The sequence below is a fragment of the Opisthocomus hoazin genome, chromosome 3, assembly GCF_030867145.1.
Source record: "Opisthocomus hoazin isolate bOpiHoa1 chromosome 3, bOpiHoa1.hap1, whole genome shotgun sequence".
Classification (NCBI taxonomy): Eukaryota; Metazoa; Chordata; class Aves; order Opisthocomiformes; family Opisthocomidae; genus Opisthocomus; species Opisthocomus hoazin.
Genome location: NC_134416.1, coordinates 44,557,919 through 44,571,695, shown reverse-complemented (window position 1 = coordinate 44,571,695; position 13,777 = coordinate 44,557,919). Strand labels below are relative to the sequence as shown.

At 40.9% G+C, this 13,777-nt stretch overlaps 1 protein-coding gene across 6 annotated transcripts in view; it reads left to right on the top strand.

The window, feature by feature from the left end:
• FAM110B (family with sequence similarity 110 member B) overlaps positions 1–13,777 on the top strand; it is a 113,394-nt gene that overhangs the window by 46,703 nt on the left and 52,914 nt on the right. For 2 of the 6 annotated variants that reach the window (XM_075416115.1, XM_075416118.1), the window contains exon 1: positions 6,680–6,839. The exons of 3 other annotated variants lie outside the window; for them this stretch is intronic. The gene's annotated coding sequence lies outside the window, so the exon portion shown is untranslated. One more of the 6 variants, XM_075416119.1, reaches the window with a different exon arrangement.

Here is a 13,777-nt window from a genome sequence, read left to right as displayed (position 1 = left end):
TGGCTAAAAGCCACAAGCAGTCTTGGAAGCGGAGCCTGGGATTTTATCTGCCCTGCAAACTTTAACTACTAGGTCTACAAGCTGCCCAAAATGTAAGTACACTCTTCAGGAACATTATATGGAGTGAGAGTCCTGAAGACTCTTTCATAAAAGGGCTTTTTGCTTGCTTTATTAAATAATTAAGCCTCTCTTCCTGGAGAGGCTTTTCATCTGTGCCAGCAAAATGCTTCTGGTTTCTTGTAAGAAGACTGTGAGACTGGGTTCTGGTATAGCAAGTCATAGCTGCTGGTTTTATATGAAGACAATTTCTAGTCATTAAATTAACAATCTTTGTAAGATTATAATCTAAATTTGTTTTACATTTGGCTAAAAAGGCTTGAAGTTTAGTGGCTGTCTTCAAACTTGTTAGCCTTGAAATGATAACCAAAGCCATTGCATTCAAAGTTAGTTTTCTTCTGGGATTCATTGTGCTGAATATCTTCAACTCTTGTGTAAAGTAATAAGATCTGAGAGCTGCTCTGAAACTCTGAATTATGGGTGTGGACCGGAGACTTGAAGTCTCGAAGGCTTGCAGTCTCTCCAGCTCCCAGCGATTTTTGAGTGAATGCCTGTATGCATTAGCATCTGCGAGGAACCACTTTGTGTTCCAACAGTCGCACCTTGACTTGCTTTCTAGTTCCATCTTGCAGCTCAATATAAACACCTTCTCGCATAAAGAGATACAAGAGAGCAGAAAACGGTCTTTGAAGAATAAGAAAAACCAATGGGCTTTAGAAAGCTTGATGGGTCTTCATTGTCATCACACAAGATCAAAGAAAGCCTCAGAGCTGTACTTTCTACTCACAACTGGAAGTAACATTCTTAATTACAGAAGTGAGCAAGTCTGACAGTTCCTCTTTCAAAGGGAGGAATACTGCACTTCATCCTTCCGCTTTTGTGTGCTTTGCAGCGGAGAGTTTTTGAAAAATTACACCTGTCCTCTAATAGAAGACTTGCATTTAAAGTTTTCCCAGGCCAATCTATAGATATCTCTGTTAGATATATTCAGCATCAGATTGTGTCACCCACTGCAGTAAGGTGGTCACAGCGAAAATGATACTAAATAGAGAAGGAACAGAAAGTGCCAGCAGTGGTGATGAAGATTAATAATGTGGAGGTACTGGAAGTGTACTTAATATATTGCAAGCTCTTTTTTCTGCTCTTCCACTGAGGAAAATCTGTACTTGTCTGTGAGCTTTCTAGCTTAAGTGACACTCTCTGGGATCCCTATTTTCCACCACAATGTATGTCCATTTATGAAGCTCTCTTGTGACTTGTACCAATGTAGATTTAACCTCCCATGTCCTTGTGAGCAGTTGACTTTTACTACCATTATACCTTGTGTTAGAACTTCAGTATCTCACGTCAATCAGGTTTCGAGGTTTTTATTGCTCTCTTTTTAAACCTGTTTGTTACAGTCTGCTAATGTGTCTTTCTCACTTGGCTGTTTGGAAGCACAGGCTGCTTTTTCTATACTGTATTTTATAATCCTTGGCTCATTAGGGTCATGATCATTGATTTTATGCTAGTCAGGAGTGGACTATGTGGTGCACATGGCCTGAACGCACTATTTAAGGCCATTTCTTATGTTTACTGTGTGGTGTGATCTGTTTCTGTGGTTCACCAACTTTGTGACCTCTGGTCAGCCAGAGGTCATAAAGTGATGGCTAGGAGGCACACATGTTTTGGTCTTGCCAAGGTCTCAGCTGTGCTGACAGGTGTGTTGACTTCTGAAATGGACAATTTGTATTGCATCACTCCTGCCAGCTGTGAGGATAGGTAGTGGAGGGAAAAATAAGTAGGGTGGAAAGACAAGAGGGCATGAAGGATATTTGTATAGTTTGAAGTGATTGCTGAAATATGGTATAGAGGCAGAAGAAAACATTGCACTGCATGAAAAATGGAAAGTTGACATTGGGATGGAGATGTGTTGGAATGATATGTAGTGGGAAGCATGTTTCAGGGTGATGTGATGTCTTTAAAATGACTTACTGTTTGAATTTGGGATTTCTGTGTTGTTAAGGATGCAAACAGGATAATACTCTGTTCTTCCACATCTGTGTGTGGGCAAAGTGCAAGCGCTCAGCGTAGTAAATCTCTTGCAAGCTTCACTTCAGATCCTTCTTTACTGCACCCATCAGTGGTAGGATGAAAGACATCTCACTGACCGCTTAACTGCTCCTCTTGTGCTTCTCTGAGGTGGCAGTGATGGACTGGTGTCTTCGTTTCGGTCAGTTGAGTCTTGAATGAAGATACTGCCAATGTGTAGGTCTGTGGGATGGTAATGTCCTTTGGAATGTGGGTGTGTGGAGTTTCTTGGGTTTTACAATTCTGAGAAAAAAGTGAATACGAATGCTACAGTACTCTGTAGGAATCGGTCTCAGTGCTGTGCTGGAGAGAATATCTGGATTGAATATTGAGACATCTCTGCCTGTTATTAAGCATCCAGAGGAAGCGCTGACTGGGGTGTTTAGAGAGGTAACTAGCATATTTGGAAAAAAGTCCTAAAGTTGCAGGTTAGCTGACTAAATTCAAAACATGATTGATAGTGTTGGCATGTACACGTATGTGTATGCACACACGTACGGGTAACTGCTGTCTTACCAGATTGAAATCAGGATTAAGCCAAGAAAGGTCCATGTGCTTCATAAAATGAAAGTAAATTTTTCCATGCTGAGTGCCAGCCTTGAAGCCTGGCATATTTGACTTTCTGAGAAAAGTTTATATGGCAAACAGTAGGCCTATGTTTCATTTTCCTCCATGAATGACAGTGGGTCTTGTGATGAGTTTACCACCAATCCGCAGACTTCCTGAACTCTACCAAGTACTTGTGAGAAAGGAGAGACCCCCAAAAATAACTATTGTGAAGTCAAAGGTAGTTTTCACAAGAAAAATAAAATAATGCTGGACAGTTTTCTTTGGGAAGGAAAATTGAAATGTAGAAAAATTCGTGGAAGAGAAAATTGTCCCCTCATCTTTTAATCTGTGCAGAGGTAAAAGGTACCATACAAATATCTTAAGATTTTGTTGTTGTTATGTATGCATAACCATGGGAAGGTTTAGCTTACTTCTAAAAGTTTGATGAATGCATCAAGCAAAGCAAAATATTCATTAGAGTAATTGGTTCAATTCAACCTCTCAAGGCTACAGTTTGGAAATATACACACTATTGCCCTTAGAAAGGCAGCATGTTGATTGACCAACCTTTTTGCTCAACTCATTTTTATTCCATATGTTTACTATACTTTGCAAAAATCTAATTAAGTGACTAAGGTAACAGTTTCTAAGCAATATTTGGTATATTTTTAAGTCAAAGGTTAAGTGGTATCCAGAGTGAAACCTGTTTAGTTGCAAGACACATCAGAAATTTTTTATTTCACATGTTTTTGTATTGAAATCATTGGACATATAAGTACTTATAGAAGTGATCATAACATTGTAAAAAGTTATTTGTTCCCAAAATAGTCACGTCTGTTAGTTCGCTTAGGTATGCCTAAATGAAGTATAAAATTCCTTAACGTGCTAGCTAGGCAGTTTTCACTGTAAGATGTAAGTTTTGATTTTGATCAAAACTGTTCTGTCAAGGAACAGGGCTAGAGAAAACCTAACCTGATTTTCATTTCTAAAATATTGCAGAAACTTTTTGTTTCTATGCGGAGGAGCAGGAACTTAAAGCTTAGCATGGGCGGGTAACTTGTGCCAGGGACAGGCTTTTGCTTTCGATGAAAGTCTGCTGAATATTGGCCATTTTGTGTACCTTTCACAATTTGTTCACTTCCAGTGGAGACCTGCTGGAGCTGAGGAGTCTCTTGTGACCGTGTCCTCAGGAAACCTCTCTTGGCCTCTCTTGCTGGCATGCATATACGTGGCCGTATCCTGTCTCAGGTCCAGGCATTCATGCACGGTCAACACGGGCAGTGGGGCAGGCTGGTGGAGCTCTGCGTCGTTCTCAGTTGGAGTTTTAGCCACTTGACTTAGCTGAATGTGGACCCTCGTGAACCACTGCTGGCTCTAAACATCAGAGCTGTGGTGCTGTTCCCCACACCTTCCTTGCCCAGCACTTCATCATGATGCTTAGAAGTGACTGTTAAAATCAAGACTGACATTTGGACTCTTCTGACTGGTCTCCTAAGCTAAGCATGGAGTTTTAGTGAATGTTGATTGCGTTGCAGAGACAAGTGGGTGTCTCTTGAAGTGCAACTTTGCAGCTGTTGATGGAGGACCTGAACCACTGGGGAGCGGTGGTGGACGCACGCAGGAGGGTGCGGCAAGGGCTTGGAGGGCTGCTGGGCAGAGACAGGGGACATGCAAGCTTAGCAGCTTGCATGGGAGGGAGCCAAAACTGAGAGTCCCATGGCAGCTGAAGCCTGTTTAATTCCAGTTTCAGGATTCTTGGTCGTTTTGTCACCTGTCGTAGGTGCCTTGGTGGTCTGTGAGGGTGAATTAGATTAAATGAATGATTTACGTCTCTCTGATTTGCTTTATTTTGTGTGTGTGTGTATCTTCTCCTTTGCTTTGCAAATTGAGCATTCCCAGTAGCTGCATTAGAGGACTTAGGGTCAAGACTGTTGGTCATGTTCCTCTGTTGCTATCTTTGGCACAATGTTGTTAGAAAATTCGTTGTGGATCTGATCATCAAAAAATTTGGCACCTCTTCTTCCCATGTCTCTTGAGCTCTTTTTAAATTAAGATTTTAACTTATATATAACTGTCCCTCCTGTCTTTGTTCATGAAATACATAGTTTTCTGGCTTCAAGGAGTACTACTGAGAAACTTGTAATATTCTTACAGTATTTTAAAGAAGCACAGTTTATAAAAATTGATGGGGTCCTTAGATGATGTAATCTGAAAAGGAAGACTTGATAAAATAGCCTCCGTCGTTTATTGCAACACAAAATTTAATGTTGACTGCAAGTTGAATCAAGGGGTAAAATGTCACTCTTCCTGCATTTCATTTTTATTTCTGGCCTTATATAGCTTTGAGAATATTTTTCTTAGAGATGAAGTCCATTTTTAGCACAGAGCGACTCCTCATGAGCAATTTTCACTGGCAGATTAAGAAAGCTGTGACACAGCTATTTACATATTGTCGATAAATATGGTCTTGTGCTGTGTTACCACATGAAAGTCTTGTTCCATTAATAACATTTAGTGTAGTAGCAAATACAACTTTTGTACTGAAGTATGTATGATAGGTAAAAGTGTTTGCAAACAACCTTTAATGTCATGCACTTGGACCATGCCTGATACTATATGGTGCTAGTGATAAACGTAAAGAATTAGGGAAAATGCTGGTGTGGGCACATAGGAACTCATTATTGCAGTGGGGTTTGGGATATTTGAAGTGTAATGTTTATGGATGTGTTTTATGTGTAACTTGGTGGAACATCTTAAAAATGTCTTGTGAAGTTTGTATATGCGTAATGCTGTAGCATTATGATATTTTGGCAGCACTGATCATGAAAAATGTACTGTATCTCATGAGAGACAGCTGGCACTGGCACTTCTGAGAAATAGGCTGTGTACATCCATCTTGCCACCGACGTTTGAAAATGTTTTGGTCAATGTAGAGCTTAGGTGCTCATATGAACCATGTGGGAACAGGAAACTTTAGAAGATTGTTTTCCAAGTTGTGCTAATCAGAGCGAAGATTAATTGAAACATGCTATCAAGGAAGACTACAGGTGCCTGTATCTTTTTTTCATGATTATTTACCTGGTATTGTAGAAGCTCTCAGCATCTTTCAAATACGCAATGGTCTCTTAGATCATAATGTTCCTTAGTTTTGTGGACTTAGAAATATTCATAAGATGCTTGTAAGGCTTACTTGAGTTAGTTCCCCATACTTCTAAGCAGTATTTGCTCACGGTAAGTATTTTCCAAATGAATTCAGTTGTTTTGCATAATGGCAAAAATTTCCTTGGCATTTCCACCATGGCCTCATGAAAGCTTAGTCAGGACTTGACGTGCCAGTGCACACAGAAGCGCTCGGGTCATCTGAGTATCTGCCCACGTGTAGATATGAAGGACAGAGGGGGTCCTGTTGACTTCTGTGGGGCTACTGTGCACTGGAAGCATGTGCGTGGTGCCTCGCCGGTCTGACGTCTGCGTTGTAGATTGTGAAGTACTGTACATAAACCGATCTGAGATCTGCTGTGTGTGTGACACTGCTAGTGTGTACATTCAAAGCAAGAATTCCTACTGGTGGAATAAGTGGCTGCATTTTGTTGTCTCCTAACAGAGTTAGCAAACTACAAGTGGTCAGCTTCTGAAAGAGTACTTCTAAATATATCCATTTTTCAGAGACAGAGACAAACCCCTTGTAGGCAAATTATTCGGAAAAAACAACAGAAGCAACAACAGAACCCCAAATGGGAATTTTCTCTTTATGCACCCAGACAAATAACGATCCCAAACGTTGATGATTTCCGCTGAAAGGTGTAATCTGTCCAGCTCTCGCTTCCTTGCGCGCGGTGCCTCGGCAGCCCCGTGCTACGGCGCGCGGCTATAATTAGATGAGCAGCCTGCTAAGCAGCGGTGACAGGCTGCGAGCCCCAGCGAGCATGTGCTGGATTCTGCATGTGCCTGGCGCTTATTGGCGGCCGAGGTTGCTGCCTGCCCGCTTGATAGGTTTCCCGAGTAAGCTTTATGCTGCATTACAGACATAGATACAGAGGTACTGCGTGCGTGCAACGGGAGAGGTGCTCAGCTGGTAGCGTAAGAGAAAGCCCAGAGATGAAAGGCACCGGTCTTTGTTGCAAAACATCAGTGCTTAAGGACTGCTAGCCGTAAGCGGAGAGGTCAGTGAAGGAGTTTTACTTGGCGGTGATTACTTTCAGGTCGTTATCTCTCCGGTAAAACAGTCATGCGTGAAATGAATACTGTTAATCATGTCATCTGTTTAATTTGATCTTGCTTTCATTAATATCATGTGTGCTCCGGCGGGAGACCCATCAGATTACAAAACATATCATTAGAGTGGATTTAGTTAAAAAATAAGAGGGTGCTATATGGGAATATTGCTTTCATTTGAAATTTTGAGCCTGTGCATGCGAGTGATTTTACTGGTTACCTTTTGTTATGCTAATGGAAATATTTCTTTTATTGGGATGTTTTCTGCAGAGCGATTGAATTAGAGCTTTTATAGCTACTGGCACATGAAGATAAATCTCTATAAATAGTGATTTAGTTTCAAGAATAATTCTGTGAAGTGTTCTTTAATTTGATCAGAGCAATAACTATCTTGATGGTTCTCTTGCAACAAGATAGAGGGATGAGGAGTAATATGCTATTGTTCTTTCAACAAAGATGCTGTAGCCTTCATGTTTGGGTGGATTCTTTGTTTCATCCCGTGGTTTTATTTTAAGTGGCTTTCAAAATGAAACTAAAGCCACCCTGCCTGGTAGATTGCAGTATATCCTTTGCTTTGCACATACATGTATTTTATATATATTTGTATTGTTCACAAAGGCTGGATTTTGGCCCAAAGGCTTGTTTATTGTCAGAACTGCCTTCAGCAGTAGAATGAAACAAGATAAATATGCCAATCTTTTCATTTGTGATTCTGAGGCTATTACAGTATTTATCATAGCATCATACTCATTTAAGTTCTTTTCACACTTGACCTACGCATCAATTGATCACAACTTTTCCTATAAAAAGCATGCATATTTAATGAGCACATTTTACAGTGAAAGCTGTTCAGAACAGAAGGAAGCAAGCGTGAAGTATAAAAAAAAAAAGTCTCTTAATATAGTCATGCCTCATTTGATGACTTTTGAATATTGAGGCTGACTGTTGAGACTTGAAAGTTAATGCCCTTGTCTGTGTAAGGCTCCAGAGCCCACATGAACTTGTATATTAAGTCACCAGTCATCTGGCTGGCTGGCTGCCACCATGCGTCTGAGGTACGAGTAGATTGTCTCAGCCAGGATCAGAAAGGTGTTAGGAACAGGAGCTATTTTGGTATTAGCCTTCACTCTTCCCTCCACACCTATCCTTGATGATGTTTTTCCTACTGTGTAAACCAAAGCAAAATTTAAGTTGTTCACTGTTAAACTATGTGGTATGAAACTGTGTTACCTCCTGAGTGGATACCCTGAAATGTGAGCATTTATTCAGTTGCTAACTTTATATGGATGCGGGTGCAACAGAAGCACATGCTTTATTATTTGTGATAGCATATTCAAAAGGAAAAGCATTTGAGAGGTTTAATAACAGCTGTTACATACAAGTTGCTTTGAGTTTTTGCTGTTGGCTAAAATAGTTACCTTGGTGTCTGCATTCACCTAGGCTTAATTTCCAGAGTTGTTTTCTTTGATGTATACTTGGAAAATGGCATTTTTGCATGGCAACAGTTAAGCCTGGACAGGGAGGACTCAGGATGTGAAAGTGTGTTGTTCGCAGGCTGTTTCGTATGCCCTCATTGCTCCAAATTACCAACCAAAAGTGTCTTAGAGAAGCTTTAAGTTAAACTATGTGTTCTGCCTTTTTTAACAGAGGCTTACCTGAAGTAATTTATCTATATCTTCATGACCTTTGCAACAGCATCCCATGAAGGAGTGAATAAAGGTGATGTTAGTAACAAAGAAAAGGAGGAAATAGTACCCCCAAGCTGAATTGTATGTTCACCATATCCAGACAGTGTATTTTCAAGAGAGAAGAGGCTGATATTTTATATTCCATCTTTTGAGCTATCATTATTTGTAAGTAACATAAGGCACAGCTGGAAAAACGCTGTAAAAGCATATTTTTGATGGTGGGTACAGGGCATACCACCACCCACTGGAACTGAAATGCTGCACCAGCGGCTCTTTAGGTGTGGACATCTCTACCTCCAAAACGAGCTGTGATGGTCTATGCAAGCATCATCAGAAAAAAAATGACAGTTGTGCAACTAGAGCTGGTAATGTAATTTAAACTTGCAATGCCTTAACAGCAAAGAATAAGCTACTTTATTATTGCTTCTCTTCTTGTTATAATCTCGTTTTTCTTCTGGTAAACAAAGCAAGTTAAAGCAACAGTTTCTGTGGATTACGCTCTAGAAAAGGTGTCATCTTTGTTGCTGTAAACATATTTTAACTATGACCAGCGTGTTGCTACAAGAAATGTAGCACACTTCAAATTATTCTCAATGAGATCTTACATTCAAGTTTTGCAAGCAAGTTTCTTGATGTAAAAGTTTTTGATTACTCTTTGTTCAGAGAGGCATGGATTGCACATTTGCTATATGCCTTTGAACCGTTCTTTTTTCTGGTATATTGCCCTGTAGGTGTATCTCCAAGTCCTTTGCTATGTTAAAGGGAAACTTTTCTTTCCAACCAGGAATGCAGTGTATGTGTATGTATGGTAAGGGCACAGAAGTATGTTACAAAAATCAAGGTTTCAAGTGTTTGATATATGCATACATAGCTGGGGAACGATCACTTATACCATCTAACACTAACATATGTTTGTGTAGAAATTATGATGATGTTAACACTTTCACTGTCACACCAGTACTCTCATTATAATCCAACAGAAATACATACACTCCTTGAAGACCAGTGTTTTCAGAAACAAGAGCTTTGGCTCCTAGCTGGAGATGGGTATAAGCAGTAAACTGGGTGCCTGTAATAATCAGTGCTGTGCTAACTCTGGTTTATTAAGGTGGTATGTCTTTTTGCTGCTACATGTGTAAGTACATTTTGCATTACATAAAACCATACCAAGTCTGAAGCAGAAAGATGATGCTTAAGGTTACTGCTTTTTTTTTTTTTTCTGTATGTTTGCAATGAAAGAGATACTCCTGAAAAACAGTCGTAGGGATTTAAAGTATTACCACAGTGTTGATTTTGCAGGATTTGTACTTGCATGCCTTACTGCTACTTGACTGTAAGTGATATATGTGTAAAGGTTTACATAAAAATGAGGAAAGTGACATTGTGTCTTAAAGCTCCTTTTTCCTTTTCCTCTGTTTTTGTAACCAGCTCCAACTATTACTTTGCTGATGAAATGTCTGTTTAAATGGTCGAGACGTTCAATAGCCCATCTAGAAATGTTTATTTATAACCCTTGGACAGTTCATGGGAAATCAATAGCCTGTTTTGTTGGGTGAAGGTCTTTTTATGCTTTTAAACCCAAAAACTTTAGGGCTGGGTGGTGGGGAGGCTCAGGATGAGCCCCCTCAGTGGAGATTCCCTCACCAGGCTGGGCAAGGCGCACGTAAGGTTGGGAAGGCCATTATTGCCGTGACACACCTCCCGCGCTGATGCAGCAGCGCTAATTAACGGGCTCGGAAGTGTGACCATGCGTGTGGAGCCGGCTGCTGCCCCGGTGCGGGAGCACCGGCGCTGCCATCCGTGCCCAGGGACTGGGCGCGGGTAAGGGCCCACGGTGGGGAAGGACCGCCCTGCCCCTGCCCTCCGCATCTTATTCTGGGGGCTAGCTATGCGGAGTCAGAAACTTCAACAGCGGATGAAATACGCCTAGTTCTAGGCATCTGCGTGTCAATAGAGGAAGTTTGTGTTTTGTAGACCAGGGACTGGAAGCAGCAGTGTCTTTTTCTTGCAGTTCTCACTGCTGCAGCGGTATGGTGAACTGAAAACAAAATGGGTATTATTAATTTTCTGGTTTTTTACATTTAATGTCCTGTTATGATTAATGTTAATTGTTCTTAAATGTATTACCTGTGGTATTAAGTGTGGCTTGATAGATTTAGTGTAGAATACGATTGGCAAATAGTAATTGTAGATGCTATTGTCTGCGTAATCCTGGTAACAAGATTCCTGTCTCAGTTTCACATTGTCTTTCATAGACATGCTTCAGCCACTTGTAGGCACAACTGCTTGCTACAGCCTTCCCACAAAGCAGCTGAAGTTTCCAGCCCAGATCCTCACTTTGTAAAGAAGTCACTTTTAAGCATGAATTGTCCATAACGGACATTATTTGGTTTTATGCCCTGTCATGCAGTTCTCATGCTTCTGTGGTATATTGGTTTATTAATTGAAACAGTGTAATATTTATACTGCTGACAATTATATGGCCATCTCTTTTTTTTGGCTGCGTTATCTATTGGGTCTTGTAGAATGACTTTACTGCATCCATTCGTACCTTCCTAATATGAATGCATTTACTACAAAATCCCAGTTAATGACAAAGAAGGATATTAAATTCTTGCCTCTCTTTTAAGGGACCTTAGCATTTTGGAAGTTGGTAGACTAGCCGAAAGATGAGGCTGTTCTCCCTGATTTCCTGTCTGTAGACACACATTCTGTAGCCAAGCTATGCAATGTGTAATACAACTTGTATGGGTTATTAGTGCCATTTCACTGGAGAGAAATGTGAATATCCAGCTTTGCAGTGGTATGCGTGTTTTCACAAGTCTGGGAATATTTGGCTCTTACATCTGTTTAGGGTCTATAGTTATAACTGATTCTTTTAAGTCTGTGTACTGGTTTTGTAGGTTATAATGCTGAAGGAGACGTGTTAGTACGATGGGATGTGTATAATGCAAATAGAAACTATGATACAGCCCTTGTTCCGAAGTGTTTCCTACCTGTATAATCTAGGCAGAAACAGGCTAGAGAGGAGGGGAAAAAACAGACAATAAAGATAAAATGTCTTTTATGTGACTACAGACTGTGGGCTTGCACGGTAGGCTGAGCAGTCTGTGCTTTAGGATCATAGACTATCGCTGTGAATGCCTTTAAAAAGAGTGAAAAAATATTAGAAGATCTGTGTGACTATTCCTGTCTGTATAAGCACTTACAGTACGAACTTCCCAGGGTAAGGATGATTTCCTTCTGTCTCAGTGTCATAATTGGCATTGGGTATTTTGGGCATTGCAGTCATCTGGAAATGAGTGTGCAGCTTTGTATTGCTACTGTGACATTACGACAGTGGTCTACTCAGAAGACATATGAGGGACTTTATAAATTACATCCCTTCCTCTTACATTACTGTTACATCAGCCCTACTTCAAGCCATGGTCCTGTCCCATCCGCTCCCCCCTCCATTTTCCTTTAGCATGTTGTAGAGTGCAGAGAATGCTGTTTTAGACCCTGTCTCCCCAGGGACTGGGTGAAGCCCAGCAGGGGGCTGTTAAATTTATGTGGAAAGCAGGTACCATGGTGGGTGCAACAGAGCAGGACCTCAAAATAGAAGGTGTCGTTGTCCTTCAGTGTTTTGGTGCCTCTTACTTCTCTCTTTCCCACCGTTCTCCTTGCCTTACTGCCACCTCCTTTCTAAATTTGTCTGCTCCATTTTCCCATTCAAATCTTTTTTTTTTCCACTTTACCTAATCTATCTCTCTGCCTTTCAGCTTCTGTCTGCCATTCAACCATGTGCTCTTTGACATCTTCGCAGCCACTGCTCCCTTTTGCAGGGATGGGTATCCAAAAATACCTTGTAGGCAGAGGTGCCGAAAGACAGCATGCAGGTGAAGAATTTAAGTTCTTTTACCAATGTGGCTTGGTGTTTTTTCGGTTATTATTTATTTATTTATTGGAGCAAGATGTCCTTGGGTCCTTCTTGGGCTCGTTCTGACAAATACAAATCTTAGCCCTGACCTTTCCAAGTCTAACATATCTGCTTTTTTTTTCTCTCAGCCTGTTACCTGTTTACTGAAAGCAAGCGTTTCTGTTCATCTTCCTGTCATCCTCCTGTCATCTCTAGATCAGGCGTTTTCAAAGTGATTAATGAGCCTTGCTGATCGTTTTGGCAAATGGAGCTCCTTTCCATCATGCATCCATGCAGATACCCCGCACCAGCTGTGCTCCCGTAAGAGTTTGACCCGAGGAGCTGCTTCTGCCCCTCGTGCTCTTTGTAGGTGTCTCTGGCAACGGTGGCACGTTACTATACTGACCTGAATCTTGACAGCTTCACTGTTGCCTGCAGGGATCTGAGCCATGTGGGTACTTACTGCCTTAAAGTCACATTTATGTTTCTCTCTTTTGTGCCGGCTACTTGGCACATTTGCTGTTGTGGGTGCCTAAAGGATCCTGCTAGAGGTTCTCCACTGGGAGAAGGTTTCACAGAGTGCCTTCATTAAATCCTCACAGAGCAACAGCCAAGCAGATTGTGCCCCCATCCCATGGTGCTAAAGCATACGTGATTTGGGTTCTTCATCTGTGGTGTGGCTTGATGAGGAGTTTTTCCTATCGTATGTGTGGAAAACTGGGATGCTTCTTTACTATCGACAGTGATTTTTATCTCTCTAAGGAGCCAGAGTTTTTGCAAGTATCTTTTCTTTCCTTATGCTGCCAAGCAACTTACACTTTCTTATTTTATTTCAGCATCACTCTGAAGCCTAAATTTGCATCAAAAGCATGTCTGCAACTAACTCTTAAAATACATCCACTCTTAGAAGACATCTACAAATACTAAATCCATCTGGTGTTGAATTACCATTGATTTTTTTTTTTTTTTTTTTTTTTTGCAAGCTTGCTGAAACCGGATTGATGCTTTCCTCATCTCCAGAAAATATGTACGTCTGCCATTTATAGTGACTCTTACTTCTGGCTTTTGTGGAACATAGTGTTCCTCACTAGAATAAAGTATGGAGTTATCAGTGAATACCTGAAGGGGAGGAGTAAAGAAGATGGAGCCAGGCTCTTAGTGGTACCCATGACAGGACAAGAGGCAGCAGGCACAAACTAAAATACAATAAAGGAAATTGCATTTAAACATGAGAAAACACTTTTTTCACTCTGAGGGTGACCAAACAATGGCACAGGTTGCCCAGAGAGGTTGTGGAGTC